The following is a 7958-nucleotide window of genomic DNA, read 5'->3' as shown; positions in this document are numbered from 1 at the left end:
GTCTTCCACCTGAACCTATAAGGAGGTCTACAAGAGTGCGCAAACCTTCTCTGCACTCTGATTATGTTTCTTATTTGAATGTGTGAGTTTGACATAGGACAAAAAGAATACCTTGTTACTTTTCTTCAAGCAGTTAATCATAAGCATTCAGACAAATGGGCAGAAGCAATGAAGGAAGAACTGTTATCCATTAGCAACAATGGAGTATGGGAATTAGTACAAATTCCAAAGGATTGTAACGCTATTGCATCTAAGTGGGTTTTCGGAACCAAAACAGATTCTCAAGGTAGAATAGAACGCTACAAAGCTAGACTCGTGGTAAAAGGTTTTACTCAGCGAGAGGGGATATATTACAAGGAAACCTTCTCACATGTCTCATCAAAGGACTCATTCAGAATTATCATGACCATTGCTGCCTATTTTGACCTAGAGTTACATCAGATGGATGTGAAAACAACATTTCTGAATGGAGAGCTGTCAGAGCAGGTGTATATGAGATAACCTGAAAGTTTTGAGGAAAAGGGTAAAGAGGACTTTGTTTGTATGTTGAAAAAGTCTCTTTATGGGATAAAGCAAGCATCTCGACAATGCTACTTGAAATTTGATCGAGTTGTGACTTATTTTGGTTTTGTAGAGAATCCAATCGATCAGTGCATATATCTAAACTCAGTGGGAGTAGTTTCATCTTTCTTGTGCTCTATGTGGATGACATTCTGTAGGCTAGTAGCAACAAAACCTTATTGATGGAGACCAAGGGTTTTCTTTCAAAAAACTTTGAAATGAAGGACATGGGTGAAGCTAGTTATGTGCTTGGAATCGAGATTAGTTGTGATAGGCCGCGGGGGTTACTTGGGCTATCACAACAGGCATATCTTGATAAAGTTTTAAAGAGGTTTAACATGTCTAAATGTTCTGGTGGTGAAGCATCCATCAGTAAAGGAACAAGTTGAACAAGCAACAATGTCCAAAGAATGATATTGAGAGGAGCTCAATGAATAACAATCCTTATGCCTCTGCCGTTGGAAGTTTGATGTATGCACAAGTTTATACTCGCCCTGACATTGCCTTTGCAATTAGTGTACTTGGCAGGTTTCAATCTGATGCTGGTCTGGCTCATTGGACTGCAACTAAGAAGGTTATGCGCTATCTACAGCGGACAAAGGACTTCAAGTTAGTGTTCAGTAAATCAGACTTGAAGTCGAGTATTCTGACTTGGACTTCAGTGGGTGTATTGATGATAGAAATTCTACCTTTGGATACATTTTTGTATCAGGAGGAGGAGCTATTTTTTGGAAGAGTGCCAAACAAACTATTTTAGCTTCATCCACTATGCAAGCTGAGTTTGTGGCACTTTATGAAGCTACCAAGCAGGCAGTGTGACTGAGGAATTTCATATCTGAATTGAAGGTTGTAGATTCCATCTTTAAGCTTTGCATTTGTGGTGTGATAATATTTCTGCTGTTTTCTTTACAAAGAATAACAAGAGATCTAGCAGCTCTAAACACATTGAGATTAAATATCTTTTGGTTCGCGAGAAGATCAACGCTAGGGAGATCGTTGTTGTGCATATTATTACTGAAGAGATGGTTGCTGATCCTCTGACCAAAGCTCTTTTAGTGGGAATTTTTAAGACTCATGTTTCTAACATGGGTGTGATGGAATCTTTTGATATGCTTGTTTAGTGAGAGTTTACTTATCCATAGTGGTATTATAATAAGCATTATTTTGTTAGATCATACATTATGAGCACAATCTATATTGAGGATGTTTACTTTCCAGTATAGTATTCATTTATATTCTCTCTCATCATTTTATTATATGATTATTGTGGTTTACTTTGACATGTCACAGTTAATGGCAGTGTTTAGCCAAGTTTCATGATTTATGGTGGTATTTAGCCTAAATCCATGGAGGTGGTTGTTAACCATAGGCTGTATGCCAAAGTGAGATATTAATACAAGAAAATGGCGATTTGCCTAAGTATTGATTAATATCAGAGTTCTCTACCTGTGAGGTTTTCAAGGTAGGCTGATCTTTAGATCAGGAACAAACCTATAAGGAAGGATATATCTTATGTGATCACAGTTATGATATAATTCCTTATATTTATGTTTCCAGGCGATATGAATTGATAATTTTCTGTTGTTTGTAATATTAGATAGTTATCTTCCGTATATTGAGGTGTATTTTCTACTATTGTTCAACAATGGAGATTATTGATTGGATCAAAGTTTATTTTGAGTGGTATTCAATTTTGAGATTATTTGGTCAGATGTCAATGGGAAGACATCAGTATTAGTGTAGCCCAAGTGGGAGACTGTTAGGACTCTTATGTGGGCTTAACTGATATTGATTGACCTATTGGGTCAAAGAGAATAAGGACCACTCTAATTAGAAAACTTCTAGCCTATTCTATTGTGGGAATGGAATAGGGTTTAGAAATTCTATTATATATAGAATATTGACGGTCCCTGCAGCTATTGCTTTTCGTAATAATATTTTGAGAGCACTACTTTCTCACAGAGCTAGTGTAGAGATAGAGAGAAGATCCCATAGTAAGAGGCTGCAGAAGATCTCAGTAGAATGATCCATATTGCGTGGTTCTTCATCATAGTTCGTGGTATAAGCGTCAACTTTAATTTAGGGACTTTATTCACACTCAACAGGTATGTGATCGTTTTCTTTCTATTATTCATTCTTGTATTCTATACACTATAGGTCATTCAAATGATTTTAGGATTTAGAATCCCTAACATCTTCAACCAACCTCCAACGCCCATCACAAACCAATGACCATCCACCCTTGTATCAACCCATCACCACCCTTCCTGAACCCACCAACACAATTCACTCCATCTTCACTGACGGCTCGTGGTCTTCCACCTCTTTCATTGGTGGTAGAGGTGCTATACTTTGGGACCCAGGAGGAAATTTTTTTGTTGCAAGAGGTTTTTGGGGCTACTCTTACTCTGCTTCAGGGACTAAACTGGAAGCAATTCGTGACGGGATGTTACTGGCTTAGCCCCTTGGTTTGGAAAAGATCGTTATGAAATCCGATTGCCAACCTGCTGTCGCTGCTTTGAATGGATTGGTTTCATCGCTCGACTGGGCGGCCTCGTCTCTCCTACAGGATATCACCTACCTCTCAAGGTTTTTCAGCTTTGTTTTGTTCTGTTACATTAGAAGAGATCAAAATTCTCTTTCTGATTTCTTGGCCTCTGGAGCTGCAAAGCTCGGGTTTCGTCATGTTTGGTGGTTATACCCACCACCTTTTATTATAAATCCATCCCTAATAGTTCCCGGGAGATTCACCTGGGTGTTTTTCTTTCAATAAATTTCAATTCTGATAAAAAAAAAACCGTTACATTGATACAGGATCAGCCAAGTAAAATTATCAGCCTACATTGAAAGGGATATTTGAAACCATGGGCATAATTGGTTAATGTTGTAGTTTTATGGAGTAGAAAGGGAGAGTGTTTGCTATGGTGCCAGCATGGGAAGGTATTTACTTGCCTCCATCAATTAATGGTTTGAAAAAGTATCAATCATGTGGACATCAAATTTTTAAAATTGAACGAGGAACTCTGCTATTGTTGGAGGAACATCCAATCGCAACCTTTGTTTTCACAGCCAATGAAAAAAATGATTGTGTCCAAGGGGAACCTTATTCCAGAATCCAGACTAGCAAGGTTCCATTTCTCCTTTAAAATAGATACAATGAAATAAAATAAAAAATACATGTATGGAGCATTCACTTTTTGTGAGAGATCGTGGAAAAGATCCACATACAAAATCAATCTTTTGCTCGAGAAAAAAATATATAAAAGAAGTAAAATATAGTGCTAATCAACAACAACAACCATAACCTTATCCTAACTTGATGGGTTAAAATACATTTTTTTTCATCCAATACAGTTTTTTTTTTTTTTTTTAAAATTATATTATTACCTATTTTGGATTTTTATTTACAATATTATCCCCTAAAAATTTCAATTAACAAAAATACCCAAAATCAGGTTTGGGTTTACAAAACTACCCAAAATAGTGATTTTTCATCTTTCACATATAATCATGTATCTTTTTATTACTAAAACTTTTAGTGGGTAGTTTTGTAAACCCAAACTTAATTTTGGGTATTTTTGTAAACTTAAACTTTAAGTGAGTAATTTTGTAAAGGGAAACCTAATTTTGGGTATTTTTATTAACTGAAACTTTTGGTGGGTAATTTTGTAAAGAGAAACTCAAAAGTAGGTAACCATGTTATTGCTCCCAGCTTTAGATATGTATCAGAATCAATTGAATTACGTATTGATAATGATATTGAGCTGATGTGGATAGACAAATAATGCTAAACATAACTTTTTATCCATCCAATACATTTTTTTTTTAATTACATGATTACTTAATTTTGGATTTTCTTTTACAAAGTATCCACCAAAAATTTTAGTTATCAAAAATACCTAAAATCAGGTTTAAGTTTACACTGCCAACTTAATGTTTCAATTAACAAAAATACTCAAAATCAGCTTTGAGTTTATAAAACTACCCACTCAAATATTCAATTAATAAAAATATCTGATTGTATGTGAAAGATTAAGGAGAATCACTATTTTGGATAGTTTTGTAAACCAAAATTGATTTTGGGTATTTTTGTTAACTGAAATTTTAAATTGGTAGTTTTATAAAAAAAAAAAACCCAAAAAGGGTAATGACATTATTATTATTATTATTATTATTATTATTATTATTATTATTATTATTATTATTTTAAAGATAAACCCATCCAATATTATCAATGTATGCAGTATTGATACTTTTACTGACCCGACACTGATTTAAATTGCTGTTGGTACTCAACCCTATAGATACCTTACCCTTGGAAAGGAAATTCCTCTTACTCAATCACACCTAGGAAAGTGAAATTGTGAAAATGACCACCACAGCGTATCAATCCCAAAAACCCAAAAGAAATAAATTAAAGAAAGAAAAAGGGTAAAAAAAGGACAAAACAATGTCCTTCACCCAAGTGGACGGATCATGTTCACGTACGAGAACCTGAACCGCTCTCTTCACCCTAATACGTAATGTTTTTTGGGCAAAAACTCTAATACACAATCCTCAGTAGTAATTAGTAGTTGTTGGGATTTTGTGTTGGGGGGAAATTTTCATGATAATAAGGATGGGGGTGGAATTATGGACAGAGAAGAATACAATAACTTTGACTGAATTTTTGAAGCACTTGATCTTCTATTTGGTTCTCTTTAACTGACTTGTCAACTCTCAAAGTAACTTTACATTCCTCTCTTTCTCTCTCTATTGTAACATATGCTACTACAGTAATTGTAGTTTTCTTCAACGCCTATCTTATCATGGTTTCCCGTTTGCAACCTCTGTTATCTTCACTCATATCTTTTAATCAGAATGGGTTTATAAAAGGCCGGAACATCCATGATAATGTGCTTATCCGCCATGAACTCTTACATCAAATCAAATTAAAAAAAAAAGAGGATCCAAAGGCTTCATGTCTATTAAAATAGATATGCAAAAGGCGTATAATAGAATGGAATGGAGCTTTCTTGAAAAATCACTTACTCATTACGGCTTCAACCTTAGATGGTAATGTTCTACGTTACCACTCCTTCTATGGCTGTCCTGCTTAATGGGTCCCCTTTGAGCTACTTTCACCCTTCTAGAGGATTGAGGCAAGGAGGTCCCCTCTCCTACTATTTCTTTGCATTATGCGCGGAAGTTCTATCTTGTCATTTAGCATTAGCCCAACAGCAATCAAGCATTCAGGGTATTCGGATTTCTTGTGGAGGTGAAGCTATTACTCATCTTGCCTTTGCTGATGATTTAATTTTATTTGGTCAAGCTTCTACCAGAGAATTGCATGCTTTCACCAACCTTTTGGATGAATATTGTCACTATTCGGGACAACAGCTAAATGTGGCTAAGACTAGAATCCAATATAGTCCTAATGTGCCATCTTCCTTTAAAAGAGTTGCAGCAGACCGCTTCGAACTTATCCCTGCAGTGGCTCTTGATATGTACCTGGGTATCCCATCCATTAGTGGAAAACTCTGCAAGGATCATTGCTCCATGCTTATCTCTAGAGTTAATAACAAGCTACACCTTTGGAAAACAAAGTATCTCAGCTGTGCAGGGAAACATACTCTGATTCAATCAACTTTAGCGGCTCTCCCGACCCACTACATGTCTTGTTTTCCACTTCCATCATCCATTCTCCATGAGCTGGATTTTAAAAGTCGGAACTTATTCTGGTCAAATGGGGAAAAGTCTCTCACTCCGACAATAAGCTGGGCTTCAATATGCCAACCTAAGCGTTATGGAGGGCTTAATCTTAAACTATCTACTCCAATGAATACAACGCTCCTCACAAAAAAAGGTTGACAACTCCTTCGTCCTTCCCAATCATTATGGGGCCGGTTAATGAAGGCAATGTATTTTCTGTGCATTTTGTTTCTAAAAGCTAATTATCCATCCTCAGCCTCATGGGAAATGGAAATCCATCATTAGCGCACATCCATTACTCAGTCAAGGTATTTTCTATAAGGTTGGGAATGGGACTGAAATTCATCCATGGTTAGATTACTGGATTCCCAATATCCCCCGTTGCAAGCTCCTTTTCCTCTGCCCTTACATGCCCCTACCACTGTTTCACAATTCATTTGCCCCACCAATAAATGTTGGAATCAATAACTGGTGCTTTATTGGTGGCCACCGGAGGTTGCTTGGCGGATTCTCTCTATTCCTCTCCCTCAGCATTATACACATGATACCATTGTCTGGCTTGGTATTGCATCTGGATCCTTCACAGTATCGTCTATTTATCACATGGTTTTAGGTCCTGCATGTGATTCCCAGGATCCTATTTGGTTACAACTTTGGCACTCTTATACTATACCCAAAATCCAATTCTTTGCGTGGCAATTACTTCTAGGCAAGCTCCCAACACCAGAATTACTTTGACATCGTGGCTTCAACATACCAAATATTTGTTCCTGGTGCTCTCAGTCAGAAGTATTTGCCCAGCATATTGTTTTCGAGTGCCAATTTTCATCTTCTATTTGGACGACCTCAGCAATTACTTCCATGCCATTACATCATATTATCATGGACACAGTTACTCTACTCCTGCGACAGTCTCATAAGTCAAGAGATGACCATATAAAGGTTGCTTATCTTCTCAATACTTTATGGAACATTTGGCTGGCCTTTTTGGACGAAGTTTTCTGAAATGTTTATTCATCGGTATGGAGCATCATTTGGAAAGCTATAGATTTGGTTCAACACTTTCTACCATTAATTCCAAAGCATTTCTTAAAGACCACCTTTGTTCGATGGCTGCCTCCCTTTTCTCCCACTTTCAAAATCAATATTGATGGCACTTCTCAAGGTAATCCGGATCCAGCAGAGGTTGGAAGGGTGTTTCGGGATCATAATGGTTGTTTCCTCCTTGGTTTCTCCATTGGAATTGGCGATGCTACAACTTGTGTGGCTGAGGCCCCAGAAGTTTTTCATGCTTTGAGGCTGGCTCAAAAGGCTAGGTACCTCAATTTGCAGATTGAAGGGGATAATTTTATCATCATCAATATACTATAACATTGCTTTCAGTCAATGCCCTGGAGGATTAAGCACATTATTGATGATTGTTGGGATATGGCGGGCTACTTTGATTCAATCTCATATCCTCATATTCTTCGTGAAGGCAATTCTGTTGTAGATAGTCTGGCCACTCATGGAGCATCTACACAATGGCACACTATTTGAATTTCCTTCCCCACCCCCACCCCCACCCCCACCCCCACCCCCACACCCACACCCACAATTTTCTTACTTCCTTTTTATTTACTGAGAGATGTAATGTAATTTTTTCTCGCTATTCTCGCAGTGGTTGTAATAGTTAATTTTCTATCTATCAAAAAAAAAAAAAAAAA

The sequence above is a fragment of the Macadamia integrifolia genome, chromosome 6, assembly GCF_013358625.1.
Source record: "Macadamia integrifolia cultivar HAES 741 chromosome 6, SCU_Mint_v3, whole genome shotgun sequence".
Taxonomy (NCBI): Eukaryota; Viridiplantae; Streptophyta; class Magnoliopsida; order Proteales; family Proteaceae; genus Macadamia; species Macadamia integrifolia.
Note: the sequence above shows the minus strand (reverse complement) of the source record.